General features: G+C 38.4%; 1 protein-coding gene across 1 annotated transcript in view; it reads left to right on the top strand.

Moving 5' to 3' along the window:
* Positions 1-16,832, top strand: part of LOC142337016 (uncharacterized) — a 162,611-nt gene extending 145,779 nt beyond the window's left edge. The window contains exon 3 of the transcript XR_012758923.1: positions 16,453-16,832. The gene's annotated coding sequence lies outside the window, so the exon portion shown is untranslated. The remainder of the gene's footprint in view (positions 1-16,452) is intronic.
* Positions 16,833-27,127: the final 10,295 nt, after the last annotated feature.

Raw genomic sequence — 27,127 nt, 5'->3', positions numbered from 1 at the left:
TATATACTCAACTGGGTTTTTTTTTTGTTCAGTCAATTTTGGCCGACCGATATATTCATTGTGGAGAATTGTGAGTGGTATCATTAAAAAGCCAGTCCAGCGTAGAATACAGAATTAAAAAGATTTTTTTGATTTTCGTGTTTTACAGGGAGTTATCGAGGTTTAAAGTTTTGTGAACATTCGACTGTTTTTGTTCACATTTTCAGTAATTTTTGCTAAAATTTGGCACAATTTCGCTAATATAATTCAAAATAAGTTAACATTTTTAACGATAAAGTGTTGTTGTTACCGTTAGAGATAGAAGAGCGTTGCTGAATTGTGTGATTGAAGATTTTTTGGCTAAAATTTTCGATAAAATTTTCAAAATTCAAACTTTTTTCATCAAAAATGGCACAAAATATGCATTTCTGGTCCAATTTGTTAAAGTTTGCCAGTCTTAGTGACCTAGAAACCTTAACACAGACTCCCTAATTGCAAAAAAGAGCGCTAGTTGCAATTAGGTGCCGTATGAAAGTTTTCTGGAATTGAAAATTTGCCGTTTTTTACAGATTTAACTCGATAGTTATACAAAATGCATTTTTTTCAATATTTGAAGAATTCCATTCAACAATTGGTCTAATTCGCAAATAACTGGAAAACTTAAACTTGGTTCGTTTGCTGGGCGCGCGACAAAACCAGGAAGAGGTTTGATAATACCATGGACTCTTAGAATCAGAGTTTTTGGTTTTTTTTTTATGCTACCTTTCTTCAAAATATTTCACTTTTGGTTTTTTTAATGTTAATTACTAAAAAGGTTTTTATTCAAGGCTCCGTTAATGGCAGCTCCAATTTACATAAAATTGAGGCCAAATGGAGAGACAGTGTGTTTTCAGAGAACCAAAGGGTTTTTATGGCTTTGAGGAAGAGTTTTAGCAAAATTTAACTGAATTCTTGTCTTTTGCCTTCAATTTTTATTCTTTTCGCAGTCCGATTTTTAAGTTTAACCACTCGAAGATCTAATTCTCTTCCACATGAGGTGCAAGTTTACCTATTCTATTCATTCGGTTGTTACCTAATGCCTCTTATATTATTGAATGTAATTGTTTTGAGGAAATTTCTGTGATTTTTTGAACTTGTCGTGTCATTTTTTTATATAACTTTAGTCAACATTTTGCTTATTCTCAGTAAGTACAGGTCAATCCTTCCTCCATATAGAGTAAAAACTAATTTTTTAGCCGATTGTTTTAACAGAAGGTCTTCTTGCTTTTGTTACAACGCGTTTTCATACAAAATTTTCTGATTTTTGTGCATAATTGCCCAATTTTGCTGTTGTTTTTGTTTCTTTTGATAAAAGTCACATCACTTAACAATTTAACTGGAAAAAACTTGACAACATTTGAAATTGAACATAATTTTTGTTTTCATAACATATGGTTTGAAGTGCTGCGACACCGTTCTCTTGAAGAAATTGGTAGAGTTTTTTGTTTTTGCCCTTTATTTGTTGTTAATTTTTGTTGTCATATGCCAAACATTGTGTAATTAATGGTCTCAGTTGCCAACTCTAGATAAACAAGTGATTTTAAATAATTGATATTGGTAAATAACTAATGACTGTTTTGACTTTCGATATAAATTTCTAAGAAAAAAAGAGTAATAGTATTCTTTAACTTATCCATTTTTGTTCTTGTTTGCGTCTTTTTTGGTACTTTACAATGTTGTATCATTTTCGTAAATTAGCCTCATTATTTAGAGCTCTTCTTAATGTTTTTTTGAATCAAACAATAATTTTTCTGTTGTTTAAGCTTTTTAAATGATGTCTTCAGGGCTTAGACAATTTGTTTCAGAAGAATTTTGTGAAGTTTAGATACTTTTCAGTTTTTGTGGTTCTTTTTGTTGTCATTTTGTGAAGGTCGTTTTACAAAAAAAATGTTTTGACGATCAAAAGAGATGCAAATGAAGATGTTATATTCCCGCGGTTAATATCTTATGGTTTATCGCGGTTAAATTTAATGGCTTCAAAACTGTGGTTTCGTAAAGTTGTTTGTGAAACCTATTAGTTCAGCCTGTATTTAATGTTATTTTATAGTCTTATGATTTCATGATTTCGTCGCATAAAAAACAGTCGCAATTAGTTTTCCAAGTAGTTGCAAGACAAACTGTCTACTCTTTTAGTCGAAAGCCTTCGTTGGCTATGAATTTTGAAAATATTTATTTTTAATAAAGAAAGAGATAGATTTTTGAAATCTGTCAATTTTATTTCTGTTAAATTGTAGCTCAGCATCTCTATATACAATTCACATAATTTATCTTTTGAAATACAATTTGCTCTCCATAACGGTTTTAATTTCCTCTTCTTGGAACAACCAGTTTTCATAAAAAAAATTGTTCGTGATTTTTGCAAATTTGCCCCCCCTTTTTTGTAGGTTTGGTTTTCTTTACAATATCACCATAATGGGCGTCATTTGACTTACAAATGCTGTCACCTGCAGAAAAAGCCAACGAAGATTTTTTTTGCTTTTTAGTGATCAGCTTAATATCAAATTGATTTGGGGGAACATCGTTTTCGTGCATAAATTTTTGTGCAAATTTTCCGTTGTTTGCCTGTATTTGTCGTTCTTTTTGTAGTCGTATGACATATCCTGGATAATGAAAGGCCTCATTCGTTCTCTATTGAGTTGTAAAAGACTCTCTCAATGATTTCATTTGATGCGTAATGATTCTAATCAGTTCGAATTTAAATCTTTTTTTTTTAAAAAAAGCAAGGTTTTAATAAAATTTTGCCACTGTTGCCAAGTCGCATTGAGGAAAAGTCCAATATTTTGTTCCAAAAACTACCGGTTAATCTTCTGAGTATAATTTTTATCTGATGCCATTTTGAGTTGGTTATTAGTGGTTTTCGAAAAAACGACAAGGAGTTTTGGTCGTAATTAATATTTGTAACAATTTGATTTTTATTGCCGTCCTTTCGGGTAGTCATATTATGTTAGTCACATGTCTCTTGGGCCCTCTCGAGTAGATTGTTTTATTCTTTTAGTAGTCTGTTGAACGATATGTTGATATGTTTTTTTTATTTCTTCCTCATTTGGTAGACAATTAAGTGAAAAATGGAGATCAGCGGGGCCGGAACGTAATGTGCGAACGCACATTACCGAGCCTCCTTGTTGTATTATTACCTGCAGTTCAGATTAGGGGCAGTTGCAACTCGCGACAATTGAAAATTAGAACCGTCGCTGTCGAATACGAATTATTTTTTGGATTATTCTGAGAAGAAGATTTGCAGAAGAAATTGAAGTGTCGCAACTTTTAGAAAAGTTACAAGAGTAATTGCAAAAGAATGAATAGTTTTTCCAATTTTCAAGTTGATCTTTCATGATATTACCAAAAGTTAAGAACTCTGGGTAGTTTCATGAACGATTAATTTAAAAAATGGAAAAACTTTTATCTCCTGCAATTACTCTTATACTTTTTCTAAAAGTTGCGACACTTCAATTTCTTTTGCAAACTTTCTTGTCAGATTAATCCGGAAGAACTAGATCACTTTGAGAAATTCCTGAGAATTTTTGAATTCCCCGGGCCGAGGTGTCAACGCTATAAAACGCTCTCAACTGTAAGACTGTCGGTGAATACAGTGAAAAGATATATTGACAACAACTTTGAGAATCGAGAGTTCGCATTTGTAATCTCTTAATAATTCCTTTCTTTCTTTTCTAAAGTGCTGAATATCTCCTTTTTTGAAACGCTGAAATCATGTAAAAATTATGGTGAACATTTTAAGTGTTGAATTTATGTAAGGACCTTGTTGGAGGAAGTGTTGAGTTTTTGTAAGAAATGTGCTGAAAGCGGTGAAATTCTCTGTTTTTCCGAAGTGCTGTAATGATGCAAGAATTTTGCTGAAATTTTGAAGTGTTGACTTTATGTAAGGAATATGTTGAGAGATGTGCTCAATTTTTTTAAGAAATTTGATTAATTTATGTAAGGAATGTGGTGAAATTGCTGAAGTTGGGATTTTTGGAAGTGCTTAATTTTTGTAAGAGAAGTGCTGAAAAAAGTGCTGGAGTTATGTATTTTATTCAGCACATTCAGCGTCTAAAACTAAACTTTCAGCACACTCAGCATATTCCTTACCAAATTTCGGCGAATTCAGCGCATCCCTTACAAAATTTTTCATTTACACCCGCTCACATTTCAACCCGGGAATTATAATTTGGAAAAAATGATGTGAACGGCAGAAACAGTGGACTGAGTTATCTGCAATAACAAGGCAAATGCAATGTCCGGAATACAGATCTATTCCCGTACCACATTTTGCACAGCGAACAAAGAATGAATGTATAAAATTCATTAAACAAAAAAGAATTCTGTATAGCATATAATAAATATATGAGTGAAACTATTTTCTGGTCATAACAAAAACTATATATGTGAAGGTTTTTATAGGTAGTAATTTTTACTTTACTAATGATTTGGTTAACACTTTAAAGCTGATAAAACAGTCTTTCGTGGTATATTCAATTCTGTTTTATTCAATAGCAACTGTTCCACGTAGCATCAAGGCAAAAAGCACATCTAATTGGCCCGGCAAATCTAGCTGTATTTGCTAGCAGGTATTTTGTCTGAGCCGATTTTCGGCTCAGATTGGTCACCGATACGTTTTCGAAACATAAAAATATTAAGCCTAAAAAGAGCGCAATCGATTCAGTATATTAGTAGGCTCAACGAAAATTATGTTTAACGAACTTTTTCCGAGCTTTCTATGCCAAATAGAACGTATTTTGTGTGCATTTACTCTTTTCGTAAGGCTTACATGGTTAAGAGCTTATGACGTAATACTTTCTCGCTGGATAGATTCTCGCTTTATTTAAATAGTGCATTTCAATCCTCGCTGCTCTTTTTATTTACTCAGTAACATCCTCCGGCCCGGAAGAAAATGTTGGGAGGATCGGTACAAGCTTAACGAGTGGGCGGACAAGCGATCCGGATGACGTGCGCAAGACGGCGGAGCGGGCGACGCTGTCGGAGCCGTACCGAAGTTCTTCAATCCGAGCAGTTGGATAGTAACCCCTAGGGTTGCTTTCTTCAACGATCCAAACTAAATCACCTACCTTGAGGTGCTGCTCGGCAGGCGTCTACCGCTTAGACCTACGGTTCAGTGCAGGTACATTCTCCTTGAGCCAACGTGCCCAAATTGCATTGGCGTATGACTGTGCACGGGCGTACCGCTTACGATAATCAAACTCGTCGACGCCAACGATGGACGGAATTCTGGTGGTTGCTTGGTTACCGAGTAGAAAATGATTAGGTGTAATTGGGCCTAGGTCGGACGGGTCGGCGCTTACAGGCGTTAAGGGACGTAAGTTTAGTGCGTATTCGACCAGACAAAAAGTAGAGTTCAACACCTCATCTGTGAGGCGACGCGTACCGAGGATAGTGTACAGTACTCTTTTAAAACTACGAACTAACCTCTCCCAGATACCACCTTGGTGTGGCGCACTGGGTGGATTGAACCTCCACTTAATGCCCTTATGTGCAAGTTCGGCAGCGATATTAAGCGTATTTCATTTTTCCACACGTTCACGGAGCTCTTTCTCCGCTCCAATGAAGTTCGTACCATTATCCGACCAAATCATAGCAGGAGTACCCCGACGGGAGACGAACCGCTCAACTCCCATTACACAGGAACTGGTGTCCATGGACTGTACAACTTCAACATGGACAGCACGAGTAGTGAGACAAATGAAGAGAAATCCCCACCTCTTCTCGGTAGTCCGACGAACTGTGACGTAGAATGGGCCGAAGTAATCAACCCCGGTGTTGGTAAAGGGAGGAGACTGGTATGCGAGTCTCTCCTTTGGGAGGTCGGCCATGATTGGCTGAATGGTTGCTGCACGGAACTTTCTACACAAGACGCAATTTGATTTGATGGAACGCAGTGTGGAACGTAGTTTTAGGATGGCATAACGTTCTTGTACCTTTGACCTTAAGTAGTCGATGCCCTGATGATGGTTCTTCAAATGAGTATGCAGCAGAAACAGTTTAACAAAAATATGACGCGCATCCAGCATGATAGGATGCCTAGTGTCAAAGTCAATTTCCACTAGCCGTCGGAGTCGACCAGAGGAACGGATGAGACCATGAGGTCCAATAAACGGAGTAAACTGAGCAATGCGGCTGCTCTTCTTAACGGATTTGTTGTCAAGAAGATCCTTTCTTTCAGTATTAAAGGACTCTCCTTGAACCAAGTACTGGAGATGACGCTCGGCTTCGTCAAGCTCAACAGGGTCGGCTATGCTGCCGTCTACGGTACGGTAACTTTCATGAGATGGTAAAAGACGGAGCACATATGCGGTGACACGAAGTAATTTTTGATAAGAACTGAACTTATCAAACAGGATCAGATTAATGCTTTGTTCCTTTGGGGAATTGGTTACAGATGCGGCTAAAGATGAGATGGAGTCATCATCTTGTTCCTTGGTTACAACGCCGAGCTTGATGTTATCAACGACGTCAGTATTCGGTACGAAAGGGAATTGCTGAGGTCTCAAGAAGTCAGGACCCCTGACCCAGCTGCTTGATTGCAAAACTTCAGCGGACATACCACGCGTGCCAGCATCTGCCGGATTATCACAAGTGGCGACGTGGTTCCATTGGTCAACGCTGGTGTTCTCCAGGATTTCACTAACCCGATTTGCAATGAAGATGGGGTGTTTGTTTGTTGAGTTTATCCACTGCAAGACGATTGTACTATCTGTCCACATAAAGACTTTGTCCACAGTAACCGTTAATGCTCGACAGATTTCCCTTTTTAAACGGGCAGCGAGGAGAGCGGCTTGTTATTCCAACTTAGGAACTGTCATTACCTTCATAGGTGCAACACGGGCCTTGCCCTAGACAAACGCCAGCTCTGTTATAATCTCCCCGGAGGGGCAAGTTACTTGAGCCCTAAGAAAACCTACTGCACTGAATACGTCTTGCGAGCTATCACCAAACATGTGGAATTCAAGATGTTGGAATGGTCCTGAAAAGTAACTTCTCGGTATAGTGATCTCAGCTAACCGCGGCAGTTCAATACACCAGGCAAGGAATCTATCAACAGTGTCCTTAGGTAACTCGTCATCCCAACTTTGTCCATTGACACGCCAAATGTCTTTCAAGATTAACCGAGCACCAACAGTGAAAGGTGCGACAAGACCAATTGGGTCGTAGAGCTTTGACACAAGACTTAAGACCAAGCGCTGTGTTAAACTTTTCGTGATGGTGCTGTTAGTGCCCCTACTCACAACCAGAGTATCGTTGTTGTGATCCCACTTAAGCCCAAGCACGTGCATTGATTCCTCCTTTGATGAAACGATGACTTTCGGTTCAGTGGATTGAGCAGACCCATCAATTCGGTCAGCCAGGTCTGGTACATTGCTTACAAACTTAGTAAGCTTGAACCCACCTAGATGGAGAAGATGTACCAATTCCTTCGACCTAATGAGGGCCCTCTCGGGGGATTCCACTGAGTCCAAGTAATCGTCCATGTAGAAGTTCTCAAGGACGGCTTTCGCAGCTTCTGGGTACTCTTAGCATTATCGCGTGCCGTGCGCTGAAGTGCGTAGTTGGCGCAGGTGGGCGAATCTTTTGCCCAAAGATGTGGCGCGTATACTGGTGTACCACAACATTTGATGTGGGGTCCTCCCGCCACAAAAAGCGCAATGATGCTTGATCACATGGTAACACTCCAACTTGGAGGAACATTCCCTCTATGTCGGCGGATACGACAAATTGATGTTGTCTGAACCGTAGGAGTACACAGATTAGGCTTTGCAGTAAGTCAGGTCCGGTGAGTAATGACTTATTAAGAGATGCGCCATGGAATTTAGCTGCTCCGTTTAGTACCCTACGGACCTTGCCCGGCTTGTTCGGGTTAACAACCGGATGGTGTGGTAGGTACCACTCTCGTTCCGAGCGACTTTCCACCTTATGAGCATCTTTGACCCATATTACGTAGCCGTTGTCTAAGTCCTCTTTGATGGTATTCGAGTACTTTCCCCCTAAAGTCTGGTCTTTCGCAAGCCGCTTTTCCAAAGACTTTAATTAAAAAAGCGCTGAGAAATAATTGTTGGGCAGTTCGATGTTATCTTCAGTCCATAGCATTCCTACATCGTACCTTTTTCCATTATGTACGGTGGTGTTTTCAAGAATTTCATGCGCACGTGCATCCGAGGCGGATCGTGGGTCTACTTGCTTAAGTGCGCCGTACGACTCCATGTCGTACCAAGATTTTACCTGACTAGCGAGTTCAAAATCCTGCTTCATATTAGCTTTGAAACAAGTCGAGACTAAACCTGAAGACGACGGTAGAGGGCCGCTTAGAACCCAACCTATGGGCAAGCGAACAGCGAAGGGCAAGGACTTCTCGTCGGCAGCGAAGTACTCTAACGGGCGGATGGCATGATACACATCCTGTCCAAGTATCATCTCGGTGTTTCCATAGCAATATGTAACTGGGTCTAGAACTGCTAGGTGCGGGTATGTTTCCTGAAGTGCTTTAATGTTAATGACATCGGCGCCTACATTCAAATCTTCCTTTACGTAAGGGCTGACTTTAAATGGTTCAAATGTTTGGTGGTCGCGTGGTGTTACAGTTATTTCAACTATCTTAGTGTCTACAACCTCCTCAGTATTTATACCCTTGACTGTTAGTTTCAATGCCGTACCGTGCAAACCAAGTCTATTTGCAAGATCATTTGACACCCAAGAGTTACTGCAAGCGGTATCACACAAAACTGAAGCCGTGGTATCTTTACCGGAGGAGCTCTTCAACTGTAATTCAGTCACCTGAAGGAGGCCTTTCACATTACTCACAGATGACAAAGTAGTGGTTTTACTCGATGATTGGACACTAGAAAGTTTACTTTGGTTTGCGCCGGCATTAGAATTACTATTGTTATTGTTTGAAGGGGTTTTTAATGGATAAACCCTCTCAGCTCCATGGAGAAGTGTATTATGGGAGCTGTTACATCCGTCCTTCCTGCATTTCCTGGGATTTGGGCATTGCCTAAACATATGCTTTTCTCTCAAACATGAGAAACACAGTTTTGCTTCCGCCACTACCTTTGCTCCCTGAGTGGGAGACTTTTCTTTAAATACCCTACACTCCCAGATGCGATGATTGCCTTTACACCCGATGTTGAGGCTGGTCTCTGAGTGCCCTTAAACTGTGTATTAGCAGCAAAAGTTCTTGAGGCAACTTTGGTCTTTACTACTGAGTTGGTGTTATCCTCAGTTCTTGCCTTCGATGAAGTTTGTTTCATTAAATCGTGTGCCTCGGCCTTCACCTTCAACCAATCGTTGAAGTCAAGGAGTGTTGGCTTAATCCAATGTTTCTTCACTGTGAAGAGTGACCAAGACTCTTTTAGATTGGGCGGCAATTTTTGCACAGCCGTGTTGAGAAGTGAGGCGCTCTTAAGGTCTGAGTCGTATGAGAGTGATTTAAAGACCCCTACAAGACTTGAAATTGTTGCAGAATAGTTTATGATGTTATCACTATTGTGCATCTTAAGTGGAGGAAAAGAGCTGAGTTTGTCTAAGTGTGCACTGACTACTGCCTGTGGTTGGCCAAATTTACGTTCGAATGTCCTAAATGCATCCTTATACATTACACCACAGTATGCGAACTCAGCGATGGCGGTTTTAGCTTTTCCAGTTATAAGAGTTTTTAAGTATGTTAACTTGACATCATCAGTCAAGGACTGTGCGTCTATTGCGCTTTTATATTGTCCGAACCATTCGTGCCACTGCAGGGGATCACCATTGTACTGTGACAACTTCCACTCGGGCAGTGGATCGTTCTTTTTACAAGTAATTGCCTCCGCCAACTGCTTTATCAAATCCGCAGAGTCCAAAGAAGGAGCCGAAGGTGTGGGATGCGGCGGGCCACCCCAACACAACGGGTTCGGAACGGTAGCTCCATACGTTGGCGGAATTATCGGAGTGACAAAGGTGGGGGCGATACCTGTGGAAGAACTAAATGGATTCGCTTGCATGAAGTCTGAAGTTACATAATTTTGAGGCACTGCTGCTGCTTGTACATGAGGGGAGCGATGAGATGTAGTTATATGAGGGTTGAATAACGGGGCCTGTTGTACTGTGTTTAAGTTTGCAGGTGTCCGTACAAGTGGTACTGCATTAGATGGGACTGCTGCCGGAAAACGCCAGACATTTGGATCTGGAGGAGCAGGAGGTGCGTGGGTAATGGGGACAAAGTTTTGGGGTTGGAACCTCTTTTGTGGGGGCAGTGGTTGAATTAATTGAGGTACAAAAAAGTTTGCAGAGGAAATGAATTGTGCAGGCGGAGAATGGAGCAGCGAGGATTGAAATGCACTATTTAAATAAAGCGAGAATCTATCCAGCGAGAAAGTATTACGTCATAATCTCTTAACCATGTAAGCCTTACGAAAAGATTAAATCCACACAAAATACGTTCTATTTGGCATAGAAAGCTCAGAAAAAGTTCGTTAAACATAATTTTCGTTGAGCCTACTAATATACTGAATCGATTGCGCTCTTCTTAGGCTTAATATTTATATGTTTCGAAAACGTATCGGTGACCAATCTGAGCCGAAAATCGGCTCAGACAAAATACCTGCTAGCAAATACAGCTAGATTTGCCGGGCCAATTAGATGTGCTTTTTGCCTTGATGCTACGTGGAACAGTTGCTATTGAATAAAACAGAATTGAATATACCACGAAAGACTGTTTTATCAGCTTTATTGCTGGTGCCGTGTCCCTTTCTGAAGGAAATTTTGGTTATTTCAGTTAATATTCATATTGCCTGAAATAAGCTATCTGCCCCGCAGTTGGTGGGTGATTTATCACTTTATCGCAATCTCAATTATGTTTTCATGCTAGAAAAAGCGGCTGAAACAGTATATCTATTTATAATTTACGGCTCAGTTGACGCATTTTCCTAATAAGGAGACCCATTTTACTTGCTCCGGTTTTACTTACCGCTTTTGTTTTATCACTCAAGTAGCAAAATATTACAGCAGTGAACACTACATCAACTGCATCAACGCACCTAGCTCTCTACCCATTTAAGTTTGACGCCAGGACGAGGGATGCACAAATGAAGGCAACTTGAGTTGGGAATAAGATCGGACTGCTACTGCCCACTACGACTGTTGACAGAATTGCAACACCTTTGAAACTGGTTGAGGTACAAAAACCGAATCGAGAGCATCGAGCAGAAATTAAACGCAATTGGGGCTTCTGTTCTCTACCAACAATCGAGTTCAGATCGAAACAACCGAGGATATGACCGAGGATACATTCGGCAGCGATGTACCCCAGAGATGGAGATGACTTACCCAAGAAAATTACAACTTGTAAGATCCATCCAAACTTAAACTCTGCTTCCTTTTTTTGTAATATTTTGATATAACAACCGGCAAATCTACTAGTCCCTCCCCAAAAGTTACACGATCCTATATCTGTCTTTTTCATGCAAATTTTGTTTTTGTTGGACACCGATAATCTATCCCTTATAATTTTTGAGTTTAAAAACATCAATTCTGAAAATTTTTGGCAAAAAATGCGATAATATGTATTATTAAGTTATATCTCGCCAAATTTGGTTTAAGAAGGCTATAAACGTCTCAACTCAAGCGAAGCAGGAAAAAAGTTTGAGAAAATTGACCAAACTTGATAAAATTTAGCAAAAAAATTTAAATAAAGCGTTGATAGATGGCAGATAGAGCACTTGTATAAAAAAGGGTAGAATTAAGAGTTTGGTCAAGATTTTCAAATTTTGAAAAAAAACAATCAGATAACTGATTTTTTTTACAAATAAGCGCTTATTCTTGGTAACTCGTGAAAATCGTGCATTTAACGTCAAGGTTCGGAGTTTGAGCGAAGCTCAAATCAATTATGTTGTAAAAACATTATATGGTTTTCATATTAGCTGCAAGTTCACTTCATCACGCCATAAAAACTTTGCCTCAAGCGTTACAAGACCATTATAAAAAAAGAATTTACGCATTACCGGGTCTGAGTTTTCATCCTAACGCTTTGAAAGTCCGAAAAACCGCGCAATTTCCAATTTCAATTGAGTCGCTTCTTCCGTGATAAAAAGAGGCTAGTTATGTGGCATGATGTGGTGAACAATTCATTGTCGCGTCATCGCAGTAACAACAATAAGCCTTTAACACCTTTGCAGCTTATTGAAGTGCTTGAAAAGTATCAGGAGCGCATAGAATCTATAGTGTATTGCCCCAGAGAGGGAACTCCTGATATTTACAATCAGCTCAAGCGTAGTACTCTAGTTACCATCCATTTAGTGAAAGACATTGTGTCTAAACGTAAACAGAAAGATCTTAGTTTACTTAAAGAGTACAGAGCATTACACCAAAGGCCTGCGCTTGAGCTGAAAACACTCACTATAGTCTTAGCTCATAAGAACAACCTCCGGTCCTTGATAACACGCTCCCGACCGAAGAAACTTTCAAAGCGCCGTCGTAAAACGCTTCGCACCCGTCATGTGTTTGAGGAGGCGGAACTCACACAAGCCTTTGATAACCTGAATGTCACTTAGTCTTGCGCTGTTGTGGGAGTCTACCCGCTGACTGGCGGTGTGACTTAGTTAACTCACGAGTTACGGGTTAGTTTGTGGTTGGTTCTCTCCGATAGCGCTTTACTAAACGTTTCGCTCTCCCCATTCTTCGAGTTTTTCACTACCGTCCGTTTTCCGCAGGTTATCTGGTTTCATTTTCCGCTTCCGTCCTTTTGTTTTCGTGTCACTTTGTTTCCTTCTATCCCCCGTTTATCTGTTGAATGATGTAGTATGTTGAGTTTCTGCTGTAGTAAAATTTCTCTGCTAGTATGCTGGTTTGTTGTGTAGTCTCATTCCTTGCTAGGGTGTGACTTAAGTTCATTTTGGAGTTACGGCTGGTTTGTTTCGTGACTTTCACCACACTGGTTTGCTAGCAATTTGTTGTAGCTTGATTAATTTTTGTAGTATGCACTTTTGTTGTCTGGGTAGGGTGGTTTGCTAGAGTGTGACTTAAGTTTGTTCTGGAGTTACGGCTAGTAAAGTTCCTGACCTTTTCGACTTTTGGTTATACTACACCGTTGCCGTAAATTGTTTCAGGTTTGATGTTTTGATGCCGTTGATAAAGCCCCCATAATGTTTCGTGCTAGTTTACCTGGCTGTAGCTCCTCTCCTTCTTTCTAGGGTGTGACTTAAGTTTATTCTGGACTTACGGCTAGCTTGTTTGGTTGAGTTCGTTGCTGTGGTCTGTTAGCATCGATCTTCCCGCCTCCCCGCTTGTGGTTTCCGCCCCGCCCGTGCCGTTTTCCCGTTTCGTCGCGTGCCATCCGCCCGACGTTTCCGCCCCGCCCGTGCCATTTTCCCGCTTCGTCGTGCGCTTTTCGCCCGATGCTCCCGTTTGTCCGTCCAGTTCCCCGTTGAGTCGTGCGTTACTCGTTCGGCGTCTCTTCCCGTCCGTCCCGTCTCCCGTTCTGCCCCATTTCGCGCTTCCTCTGCACCGTTCTTTCTTTCTTTCGCCGGGTACTATTGTACTCGACGAACATCTTTGCTCTTTGGCGGTTTGCTAGCCAAACCGTCACACTAGGGTTCGGTATAACCCCTTTGTGTTGTGCTGTTGCATGTGTGTGTACTTTATATTAGTACCAAATTAAACTTGTGGTTCCTGTTTTTCTTAAGATCATGACATTTTTGCAGGACAAATTCAACAAACTTTATAGTGCGAGGGCAAAATTAGAGGCTGAACTTAATAACATCTATGGTGAAATTAACAATGCTGTTGATAAGCAAGACAGGAAAGTTAAGATCGAACGTCTGCTTGTGAAGTGCAAAGACGCTTTTATTACAGTAGTTGATAAAAATGAAGAGCTCTTTGATCTGGCACAAAAGACTGAAAATCCAGATGCTGCCTGTAAGAACCTTGAAAAATGGTTAGAGACTGTAACAAAGAAAACTGATGAGTTCATTGCTGCTGCTCGAGGGTATATCAATTCGGTCCATGACAAAGGAACAGCAGAGCAGTATACCTCTCACCATTCAAAATCAAGTTCACATATGACTTCCTCAAAAAGATCAAGTCAGCGTCAACGAGACTTAGAACTATCAAGACTCAAAAGGGAGGAACTTGAGAAACAACATGAAGCAAAGCTTCGCATTGCTAGACAGCGTCTCGAAATTGAAAAACAAACGAAATTGCGGGAATTGGAAATTGAGCAGCTTGAGGAGGATCACCGCAAGGAAGTAGCTGCTGCAGCCCTTGAAGAAATTGAGTTGATGACAAAATCATCCTCAGACGGGTCTGGTACAAGCAAAATGAGTGGGCTCTTTACGGAAAGAAGTTCAGTCAAGAGCAAGAAACTTGTTCAAGATTGGGTTAATTCGTCACCGGCCGGGAACATGGCAGATGTTGCAAACGAACCGAGTTTGCATTTTTCTGGTTCCATCGCCCAACCCAACCAAGCAATTGTTCAACGACCTTCTTCAGCTCAACTTCCAAACTCACACTTCAATCTCAATACACATGGTCAAGTTGAGGCCAACATCAATCTCCCTGTTAATGAGCCGCAAGAACCAAGTAGTAGAAGCAATGAAACCAATGAAGCACATAATGCAAACAACATCATGCAAGAACAGCAACAGCCTCAATATAGGCCTCCATCACCAATAAACTTCGGTATGCCAACTCAACTAAACGCCCCAAACACAGCCCGACAACTGTCTCAAGCAACAATGCACTTCGATGGTTTACAGTTAGATCATCAATTCCCTCGCAGATCGAGCATGCCGGGACAGTTGAATTTAGTCAGCCCTCCGCATTCACCACCTTTTAATACAATCGTTAATGCTCCTCTAGCACCTAATCCGCCACAAGCACACATAAATGTACCAGCCCCACCATCCCATGTTTTAAACCCCGTACTACCGCAATTCCCGTTAATCCCACCAGCATTCCGCTTTCCCACTCCGCCGCCACAAGCACCCCCACTACACGCCACTAACCCCGTGACAAATAATTTCAATCTGCTGCCCCATTCTCCGCCTGCACAATTCATTTCCTCTGCAAACTTTTTTGTACCTCAATTAATTCAACCACTGCCCCCACAAAAGAGGTTCCAACCCCAAAACTTTGTCCCCATTACCCACGCACCTCCTGCTCCTCCAGATCCAAATGTCTGGCGTCTTCCGGCAGCAGTCCCATCTAATGCAGTACCACTTGTACGGACACCTGCAAACTTAAACACAGTACAACCGGCCCCGTTAATCAACCCTCCTATAACTACATCTCATCGCTCCCCTCATGTACAAGCAGCAGCAGTGCCTCAAAATTATGTAACTTCAGAATTCATGCAAGCGAATCCACTTAGTTCTTCCACAGGTATCGCCCCCACCTTTGTCACTCCGATCATTCCGCCAACGTATGGAGCTACCGTTCCGAACCCGTTGTGTTGGGGTGGCCCGCCGCATCCCACACCTTCGGCTCCTTCTTTGGACTCTGCGGATTTGATAAAGCAGTTGGCGGAGGCAATTTTTTGTAAAAAGAACGATCCACTGCCCGAGTGGAAGTTGTCACAGTACAATGGTGATCCCCTGCAGTGGTGAGCATATTACAACTGAATTTGCGTTGCGTTTGCGAGATATGATTTTCTCAACCTCGCATCGATTGTTCTCTCTGCGACTCATAGTTTTGAGAGCTGTAATTTAAGTTCGGCTGATATTGTACGCGAAGACCGGGAGGTGGAACTAAACCAATGACCAACACAGTTATGATCTTGGGATATTTATTAATTTTTCTTATTGCACTTTTTCGACAATGGGCGACTTGTCATTTCTGTCTGATGTGCGTTTGCAGGTGAGATACTTGTTCATGCCTCTTGCTCGTCAAACACGTTTCCATATGCAAGGTGTCTCCTTGATTGTTCAATATCTGATCGCTACTTTGTTTGGTGTTCTCAATCCCGTAGATTTTCAGAGCCTTTCGCGCCTCCTTTTATAAGAAAACATATTAGCAGAATCATCTTCTGATCCTCTGATTTCGGTCAGTGATTTTTCTGGTGGCAGTTGACTGTTAGAATTGGTAGGCGATTCACGAATAGTTTCTTGATTTTTGGTTTTGGTTTCCGTGAAGCCAGAGCCCTTGAATGTTTGAATTTGTGGAGGTTTCCACCAAAACATTTTCGCCAAATAATTATCGTCAAAAATTTGCGCCTCTCCACTTCCGTTTGGTATCTTTAAGATGCTTCGATATTTTCTCCTCAATGGAAGATTTTTAAGGAAGCCGTCGCTTTAGTGCGTATGCCCAGAGTGGTGTCAGTCGCTCCACTGATAATCCAAATTTTGGCTACTGCGAACACAAACGTCTGGCTTGCCCGGTTCCTTCTCTATTGAAGTGTATAATGGTAGATCCCGTTGAGGAGAATCTCATACATCGGTCTTTTTTTCTTTTTAGAGCGTTTACTGCGAGGCAGTTGCAAAGCTAGTTCTTCTGCCACGTGATTGGGTTCGTCAATTTCCAATGGAGAATGAACCGCGACACCCCGTTATCAGCATCTAGCAGTTCCTGGCACATGGCTGTTTGACTCTTGTCAGCGCTCCTTTCGAGATCAACCCAACCACCGTCATCCAGCTGGACAGCAACAGGAACGGTTTAATTGTGCAATTTCTTATTATGTCGGATTTGTTCTATTTGGTCTAATAGAACTAATATTGCTTAAAGGTCTATTTAAACTTCTACTGAATTGTGCTCCAAAAGGGTATACTTTTGTTGTACCTTGTTTTTACTTATGTGTTTTTGATAAATTGTTGATTTAGGTGCAGTCTTTAAATTGAAATCATTATTTAGACAGTTTTAATCATTCACTAACCTACCCGGGTCGAGGTGTCACCGCCATTCAACACAAAATTATGTAAGATAAGCGGTGAAGGCGGAAAATTTTGTAAGATAAGCGGTGAATGCGGTGAAATTACATAAATCAGGCGGTGAAGGCAATGAAAAAATCTTTATCGTCTAGTAGCAGTGAAATTACATAACTTCAACGCTTTGAAAAAAATTGTCCAAATTATGTAAGATAAGCGGTGAATGCAAAGAAATTACATAAATTCACCACTTAGAGAAAAGTGTTAAAATTGTGTGAGACCAGCAGTGAATCCGATGAAATTACAGAAATTCACCGCTAAATTTAGTGGTAAAATAACAGAAATTCACCGCTTAGAAAACGCGTTGAATTATCTTTTGCTCAACGAAGTTAAGAATCATTTATTAAAAGACGCACGGAAAATTTACCCACGAATAATCCTACTTCTCTTTGAAACTTTTTTAAGCGGTGAAACTATGTAATTTCACCAGTAGGATAAGCGGTGAACTTACGTAATTTCACCGCATTCACCACATTTCTCCGCTAAAATTTGTAATTTCAGCGCTTATCTTACAAAAGTTCAACACTAATGCTATAAAGGAGAGTGAGTTTGAATTAATTTCAAAACAAGTATGCTAGATATCAGTGAGAAGTGGCGCAGTGGAAGAAGAAGTGGCTGACATGCAGGAGGTGAGAGGTTCGAATCCGTGCAAGGGCGGTTACTCGTAGTAAGCGGTGAAATGTGGTGAATTTTTGTAAGTTGATCGCTTACTCTAGCGGTGAACTTACATAATTTCACCGCATTTCACCGCAAAACTATATACGAATATTGCGCTGAAAAAACCAATTTTTCAATGCTTATCTTACATATTTTTCCAATTTTTCCTCAATCCGGGTAACCCATTAACTTTATAACTGTTCCAAACTGCATCGATTATGTTATAGAACAGAAGACCTTAACTTAACTACCGATTAAACAGCGAGCTTGATCTACACATATTTTAATGCATGCTATATTGATGTGTAATTGTATAATTTTTGCATCAATGCAACCAAATATTTTTCCAAAAATTTTGCCAAAGAATGTTGTGAGTACCAATTTATGTTGGAAGAATCAATTGTTCAGAAAAATAAAAAATTGTTTGGATTTATAAATTTGCAGAGTATATTCAGAAAATATTATGGATAGAACTATACACCGACAAAATTACTCTCCTCTTCATTTTTTGGTATTATGATGAAAAAAGTCGTCATAAGTTTTTGGAGGCTCTAATTAAATATCTTATTGAAACAGAAATGATTGTGTTTCTTCAAAATTATATCTTCTGTGCTGTGTTAACATCTTTTAATGAGATGAGTTTGGAACTTGATGTAAAAACACAAAATGTTTATCCGTCTTGTTTGGTTGCAGTCAAGCAGGACGATAGGCAAGAAAGCCAAATTTTGAAAATGAGGAAAAGTTGGCTGAAACTTTTCGGGATACCCGTAGTTTAAGTTATCCCTGGCTGATTGACCCTACCCGTATTTTAATAACCGGCCCCCAAATTCTAGACTACCTCTCACAGCATCTGAGAGGAATGACCACGGCCAGTGGTCCGCTAAGGCCTGTAACCACTAGATGGCTAAAAACTGATGTATAATTGTTTCTTTTTGGGAAAACATTAAAAACTAAAAAGCAATGTGCAGTCTTGATTGTGACGGTCGGAAAGGTATTTTTTGATAGATTACTTAACTATTACAAAACTTTCGGCTTGTTTTGTGTCGGCTTACTTTTACATCGGCTTACGTTGCATTCACTTTCTCAATTATAGTTTATAAAACTTAAAACTGGTTGAGTCCAACAGAGCGGAATAAATAAAGACGTAGCAATGACATGCACGAATAGAAAAAACTTGTGATCCAAACGAACAATTAAATTAAATGTTATTCGAAACCGAAGAATTAACTGGGTTAATTATAAATTGAGCATATAGAAAATTTGCTGAACTAAATATATTAGCATCGAGCAATGTTGTCATCAATGAGCAATGAGATAGACATTTAAGCAATATATTTGCAGCAACATTTCTTTATTTCTTTAACAAACAACTGTTTGTCAATTGTTTTAGAAACTTAAAAACTTGTCTTTTTTATTACAGAAAAGGGTACATTTTCGTGAAAGTGAAATTGATGTATTTATTTGCTTTTGGTGGCATCATCAAAAAATATTACAAGCATTGAGAATACATGAGGGTGGATTTATAATATTTATACAGATTGTGTTGTCAGTTTCAACCCAATTAGAGACATTTTTGCACTTTTGTACAGAAAATGAAAAAAGTTTTTTGGAAGCAAAAATGAATTTTTTGAGGGTCTAACTAAATTTCTAAAGGAAACAAAGTTATTTGTGTTTACTCAAAATTATATCTTTTGTGCTGCTTGAACATTTTTCTCTATGAGTTGAGGCAGGAACATGATGAATAAACACAAATTGTTTAACTGCTTGTGTGGTTTCTGTCAAGGAGGCTCTAATGAATTTTCTAAATGAGACAGAAATAATTATGTTTCTTCAAAAAAATATCTTCTGTGCTGTGAAAACATTTTTTTTTACAATACGAGGTTGGAAATGATTTACAAACGCAAATTGCATAAGCATCTTGCTTTGTTGCGGTCAAGCCAATAGGCAAGCACTCCAATTTTGAAAGTGATGTGAAGTTGGCTGATTACCGTATTTTAAGTTGTCCCTTGCTGGCCAGTGGGCACGTTCGCTTACTTTTACTTGCGCTTTTTTTTGCGTTCATATTCTTGTTTGTTTGCTGTCAAGCAAACCGAAAAGCAAGACAGCCGAATTTTGAAAATGAGGTAAAGTTGGCTGAAATTGATATAGTTGCGGCACGCTTTGTGGTTTCGCCGCAACAGTCGTCCCGCAGTTTTCGAGTGACATCCCGGAGTAGCCGTGAGAGATGTCAAGGGACAGCGTTACGCTAGGGCCAGTGACCACTAGATGTCTGAAAATTGATGCATAATAGTCTCTTTTCGGAATACATTGCAACTTAAAATTTTATGCGTAGTCTTGATTGGTAAGGTTAGGAATGTTTTATTTTTGATAGGTTACACAACTATTACATAAATTTTCGGCTTGATTTATGTTTGCTTATATTTACTTTGGTTTATTTAGAGTTGATCTTCTTGTTTACAGTCTATCAAGCATAAAAAGGGTTGAACTAAACAGGGCGGAATGAATAAGGCATAGAAAGGACAAGAACGACTAATAATAGTGATCCACCCGGAGAATTACGAAAAATTATTGACTAGATTATTTATAGAACGACCATATGAAAATTTTGCTGAAATAAACGAAGTGGCATCGCGCAAAGTTGTCATCAATAAGCCATGTTAAAGACACTTAAGAAATATTATTACGGACAAACTTCTGGTTATCATTTGTTTTGCAAATTTAGTAACTTGTATTTTGTTTATTGCAGAAAAAGAGAAATTTTCTGAAAATTTCATGCTGTTTATTTTTACTGTGGCATCATAGAAAACATTACACAGAAGAAGATTACACAACAGTGAAATCATCATGTTTTTGCAGATTGTGTTGTCCTTTTTTTAAATCTCAAACATGTAAATTCGAAAAACCCCAAGGTTAAAGTTACATGTTGTAATATTATAAATCAAACATACTACATCTTTCCTTTGAATAACTAGACATAAAAACAATAAAAACCTAAGTTTCAGTTTCTAATTCTCCTGAATTATTTTTAAAAAATAAACTTTTGAAGCCTTCAACTTTTTGTCCATTGGAACTCGTTCGTGTCTTTTTTGCATCTCTTCCTTAAATTTTTTTTGATTTTTTTCTTTGAGTTTTCCCTTCTTGGAGCTCGTGGAAGTTTATTCCATTTCCGAACAAAGTTTCTTAAAATTGAATTTTGACACCATTTTGAATTACATTTTTTGTGGGAGATAAATCATATGTACGATTATTAACTTTAATTTCTAGGTCTCCGATTATTTTGAATATTCTTTGGTCTTGTATGTTTGTTTGTTGGACATTATCGAAAAGTCTATTTAATGAAGTTTTTGCTATTTGAATTTCTGCGGGAAATATTTTATTTTCAAGAAGTAGTTTATGAGCACTGTCATATTTTGTTCGAAAAAAGAAAACTTTTATGCCCATAAATTTTGCTTATTAATTCTGTCAATTGAGTAGGACGGCAAAACTTCGAAAAAAAATTGCACTAAATTCTAAATGCGATAAAACAAGTGATCTGGTGAGATTTTTTCGAGCCTTTGAAGGTACTTCATTGCGTACCAAATAAATTGATCTGATAGCTGATCACATTATTAAGTTGTTTTTCGTATGTCAACTCTTTTTCAAGAATAATATCTAGGTGTCTGCATTCATCTACGCTCATCTATTGGGTTCAATGAATGACTTTTAAGTTCAACGCAAAAGACAGTTGGTAACTTTTCAGTTTTGAAAACCATTATTTCTGTTTTCCCTTCATTTAGAGTTAACTTGTTTTGTTTCATATATTGTTCAGTTTCCATCAATATCTTTTTACCCTTTGCTTCTAAACATTGTTCATTTTTTTCATGACATAAAATCTGCAAATTGTAAAACATTCGAACTTTTCCCTATTTCCTCGCCGAAGTCATTAACATAAAGTATGAATACTAGTGGTCCTAGTACAGTACCTTCTGGAACGCCATGATTTATAATTGTCCCGTCGGATTCAACTCTTCCGTTGCCAACACACTGTTTCTTGTTAATTAGAAACGATTTCAATAAGACTCTTGCGTTTTCTCCAAAACCATATTTTTCAATTTTTTGAATGAAATTTTCCATGATATTGAGTTAAAAGCTTTCGCTAAATCCAAAAAGATTGTTAAAACTATATCTTTTTCTTCAACATATTGATTTATTTTCTCTGTCAGTGCAATTATTGTATTGACACGACTTTTGTTTTTGGAAACCGAATTGATTTTTGTTAATTATTTTATTCATATCTAAATATTCTGAAATTTGCTCCAAGAGAAGTCTTTCAAAAATTTTTGCTAATGTTGAAGTGACCGAAATTGGTCGATAGTTTTCAGGGTTATGCTTGTCGACTTTCTTAAAAATGGGAGTGACGTAGGTTTCTTTTAAAACTTCAGGATTGTGTTTGCGTTTATACAGTCATTGAAAGCAAACTGCAAATGGGTTCCAAAGGCCCAAGATGATATATACCCCGGTCCAGTTGATTTTTGTGCTGGTAGTGTGTCAATAACTTTGTGTAGTTCTCTTCTGGTTACCGGCCTGAAATTGAATTCATTTCAAATTAAAAGAAGGCAACCTAGGAGCAATTATTTCGGCCTTGTAAAGTCCAAGACGGGCAAAACAATTATTCAAACAGTTAGCAATGCTTTTTGCATCCGATATTACGTTATGGCCCTCTTTCAGTTTTGGAATTTTTTCTGTCCGTTTATTTGAATTAATTTTGTTCTTGATGAAATTCCATTGTTCTTTTGATGTTGGGAGATTCTCGAAAAATTGTTTTGTATAATTGTCAGATGCTTTACGTAATTTTCTATAAACATTGTTTCTAGGTACTTTGTATTTGTTAAAGAGCTCCTAATTAGAATCTTTTCTCCATTCATTGAAAACACGATGCTTTTCATTATTGAGACTAGGCAGTTCTTTTGATAGCCATTTTTCGTGCTCCTTTTTTGTTTTCACTTCTATTTTTTTCAAAGGTGCGTGAATATTTAATTCAATTTAGAAAATTTCAATAAATTTATGAAAAATTCCATTTGCTCCAATATTTTTGTACATTAGTGACCAGTCTTGCAATGCAATATCACTGTTAAACTTACTTCTTGTGTATCACCTTTTATCTCGCATTAAGTATTCCCTCCTTTGCCGCTTCCATTCTAACTTCAATGATGATTGAAATAGTCAATTGATCATTTTCAAGTATTGACTCTATTATATCTGTTTCGAATATTTGATTTTTAGAAAAAAAAACCCTTTACTCATTTCTCGTATATAAGTACCACATATGTCAATTTATTTTTCCTCATTTGGTTCAACAAAATTTTTTGTATACCACTGTGAAGCAGGAATGATTGGTTTAGAATTATCAATCATTTGGGTGCAATACTGACATTGGAGTCAATGGGAGAGAATATTCCAGTGCATGTTTAGATATAATGCATATTGATACGACGATACCACGCCCCTGCTGCCAGAATGGATAGCATTTTGCTAGTTAATAGCTGCCTCGCGTAGTGAGTACGCAATTGCCACGCATTAGGCCACAAATTTGGAGCCAGATTTCAAGTTCAAGCCCCGGAAACCGTGGATGGTTGGTTTTATTGGCCTGCAGTGCTAATTATCATTTGGTCTGATAGCCCGGGTCGAGGTTTGGTGGTGAATTTTTGTAAGAAATGCGGTGAAATGCGTTGAAAAAAAATAATTTTCACCGCGTATTTCTTACATCTTTTTGCGGTGAATGCGGTGAATCGCGGTGAATTATTTTTTTTCACCGCGTTCTCAGTATTCTTACAAAAAAGAATCGTCCCTACACGGGTTCGAACCTCTGACCTCCTGCATGCCTTCCAATGCTTATTCCACTGCGCCAACTGTCACTTACTTGTTTGTTAATTCTTGTGAATTTAAATCAGATTGAGTAAACTTTGGAAACCATATGCGGTGAATTTTTGTAAGAAATGCGGTGAAATGTGGTGAATTATTTTTTTTCACCGCATCTAGTGGTGAGAAAAAATAATTCACCGCTTGAGAGAAAGCGGTGAATTATTTTTTTTCACCGCATTCACCGCATTCACCACATTTCTTACATTATTTTGCCATAATAGTCTATGCGGTGAATTTTTGTAAGAAATGCGGTGAATTTGGTGGTGAATTTTTGTAAGAAATGCGGTGAAAAGCGGTGAATTATTTTTTTTCACCGCATTCACCGCAATCACCGCATTTCTTACGAAAATTCACCGCATTCACCGCATTTCTTACAAAAATTTACCCAAAAACCTCGACCCGGGAGTCTATTACGTTCTGCATTGACTTTGTGTGGTAACGTACCTCTGCATCGTCTTGAATGAGTCGGAGTGTACATACAACAAAAATCAGAGCATACTGTATGTGAAATTGACATACTGATTAATATGATAATAATCCTGGAAGATCTTGAGATTTTTATTTATTCATACTGGCACAGTGTCAGGCTTACTTTTTTGAAGAGGAAGATCCTGTTTAGGAAAATTTTTTATATTCACATGTGTATTCTGTGTCCGTCTGATACAAGTGTTATTCCATGGGTAAAAAGTATTTCAAAAAAATCTTTCACTCGTATATCATCCTTCGTGGGTTTCATTATTGCATCATTAACAACTGTTTTTCGATTTTTTGTCCTGCTGTCTTCATAAAAAATCAAATATACCCTTGCACTCAAACTGATTTGTCAAGTTTTATTATGAGGGTGCAAGCATTCTTTAAATCCAAAAACACGTCCTCATCAGTTCTCATATTCTGAATTAATAAGTTTAGGGGATCCTTTAATTGTTTTTATCACTTCATTTGAATTTAGAACTACTACAGAATTGAAATCAAAAAACGATTATTTGGAATCGACCGCTCAATCGTATGTTTTGAATAACTGGCTGACTGTTTTCACAAGTTTCGATTTTTATTGTTTTCATTTTTAATATTCTTGATCCCAAATTTCTGTTTTTGATTAATGTTTATCTTTGTGTGCGGCACACTTTTAAGAAATGGTTCGAAGTTCGTAAATTGTGGCACGTGTTCCCTTTGCAAGTTATATGTTGCATTGGTGAGAGGTCCAACCAAATCCCCAATAACGGCCATTTTTTGGTGACCTCAGGGAGGCTGATCCTGTTTTGATTTTGGCCTGGAATCGCTCTGCAAATTCGATGAAATGTATAGGACAAACTGACCTATTTTTCGTTTTCTTCATATAGTTTATTTCCTCGCCATACAGCGGTGTTGGAAAAAGAGCACAGTTTAGGTGTTGCCATTGTGCAAGTCACTATACAGTGCAACAAAAATGAGTCAAACTGACCAAGAGTTAAAAATCTCAAAAGTCTTTACAAAAGTCGGAGTTGATTGCAGTTTCATCATGATTCAAATTTTTTTATCTGTTACTTCTCTGGAGATTTTTGCAATGCTCTGACATATCTAGGGGTTTTCTATCATCATAAGTTTCTCTCAACGCTTTCCATGTTTTACTTTCTTTCGTGATATAAGCCCGGGTCGGAAAATATCGGAAAAATATGTAAGATAAGTTGTGAAAAGTGTTTTTCTTACCGCAAATTTTGTACAGAATTTTGCGGTGAAATGCGGTGAATGTGGTGAAGTTAAGTAAGTTCACCGCTAGAGTAAGCGGTAAACTTACAAAAAGTCACCACTTTGTACCGCTCACTACACGTCAGAGTCCTTGCACGGATTCGAACCTCTTACCTGCTGCAGGTTAGCCACTTCTTCTTCCACTGCGCCACTTCTAACTAAACTGTAGCATATTTGTTTTTAATTTGGCGGTGAAGAGTGGTGATTTTTCGTAAATCCACCGCTTACTCTAGTTCACTGCTGTTCTCACACAATTTTAACACTTTTTTCTAAGAGGTGAATTAATGTTGTCTCACCACTAAGCTAAAATGTGAATTTATGTAATTTTACCGAATTCACCGCTGTTCTCACACCATTTTACAAGTTTTCCTAAGCGGTGTGTTTATGTAGATTCACCACTAGGTTAAAAGGTGAATTTATGCAATTTCATCACATTCACCACTTATCTTACATAATTTGGACACTTTTTTTCCAAGCGGTGAGTTTATGTAATTTAACCACTAATTTCAGCTGCGAAATTCTGTAATTTCACCGCTACTAGGCAATAAAGGTATTTTTCACCGCATTCACAGCCTAATTTATGTAATTTCACCGCTTTCCTTGATTATTCTACAAAATCTTTCGCATTCACTAATTATAACCGATATAATTTTGCAGTGAATGGCAGTGACACATCGAACCGGGTGATTTATATCTTAACAGTGGAGTTACATGGTTTGTAATCGCGCTATTGTCACAAAAGATCGTCCTATATTTAATGCTTGGCAATACCTTGTTATGGGTGCAAACGATAGATATAAGGACTATTGTAAAATTGGTTATCTGCACGATTCTATTCGAGAGTTTCGTTTTTGTCACCCAACAAAATTTCCCTTATAATAGGGAAGAGGAAAATGATACGAACATACCAAAAAACATTATATAAAAAGCTTTTTTTAGCCGATTACCATTCATTGCCCCGACCTATAGATTTTAACTAATATTAAGATAATTTGTGGAATTACGAGACAAAAACTTTTTAATATATAGTGCCTGTTATAATCTTGAACGACATCTTAAACGACATGATACTATAGTATATTGCTTAGTGAAAAAGCATAAAACAAACGTACTTTTTGTAGCATATAAAATACTGAATGTACACTTTCAATGAGTCAGTGACTAAGAAGACTCTATTCTCTTTTATATAGCGATATCACAATGATTTCAGTCAGTCTATTAGATAGTAGCTACCCTAGGCACGTAACTCCTCTATTGACTTTGTTAAACTCTATCTATATTTACCTTATTCACCTTAAGTAAATCACCTCACCACTAGGGTTATAATGAGTCCTAACCCTAGCGATACGGATAATCATTCCGAAAGCGGAGAAATGTCTGCACCAGGAGATGAAAAAGAACGCCTGTTAGAAGGTAAAAAGGCAACTGAAATTTAACTAATAAAGTCTAACTACTTTAAAAAAGAGCAACAACCCTTTGTCTCTACCTGAAAAAATTTCCCCAAATCACTCGAACAACATTTCTCTCTCACCTGATAGAAATTGATGGTCAGCAACTGAAAAAAGGCACGCTCCTTTTTGTGAACGATCCAATAACAAATAGATATATTTCTCTTATCTATGACAAATTATTCTGTCCACCATCAGATACATTTCGACTAAACCAAGGAGGTGCTTATAATGAAGTCTATACTCATGATGCAGGAGAGCTATTCCAAAAATTATCCCTTGAGTTTCTTAAAAGACTTGCACCTGCACTCAATGCTGCCGCTAAACATTCACGAGCGGAAAATGTACATGGAACAATCAGACGAAGAATTATAACGCTCTAATCACCTAATAGATACACAGCTACGCGCAGTCGTAGGTGCCGATTCATAAAGAAAAGTTAGAAGTGATCTATTTTAAACTTGGTTTTATACACCG

This window comes from Convolutriloba macropyga, chromosome 3, assembly GCF_964194025.1.
Source record: "Convolutriloba macropyga chromosome 3, txConMacr16.3, whole genome shotgun sequence".
Lineage (NCBI taxonomy): Eukaryota > Metazoa > Xenacoelomorpha > Acoela > Convolutidae > Convolutriloba > Convolutriloba macropyga.
Note: the sequence above shows the minus strand (reverse complement) of the source record. Positions and strands in the feature narration are given on the sequence as shown.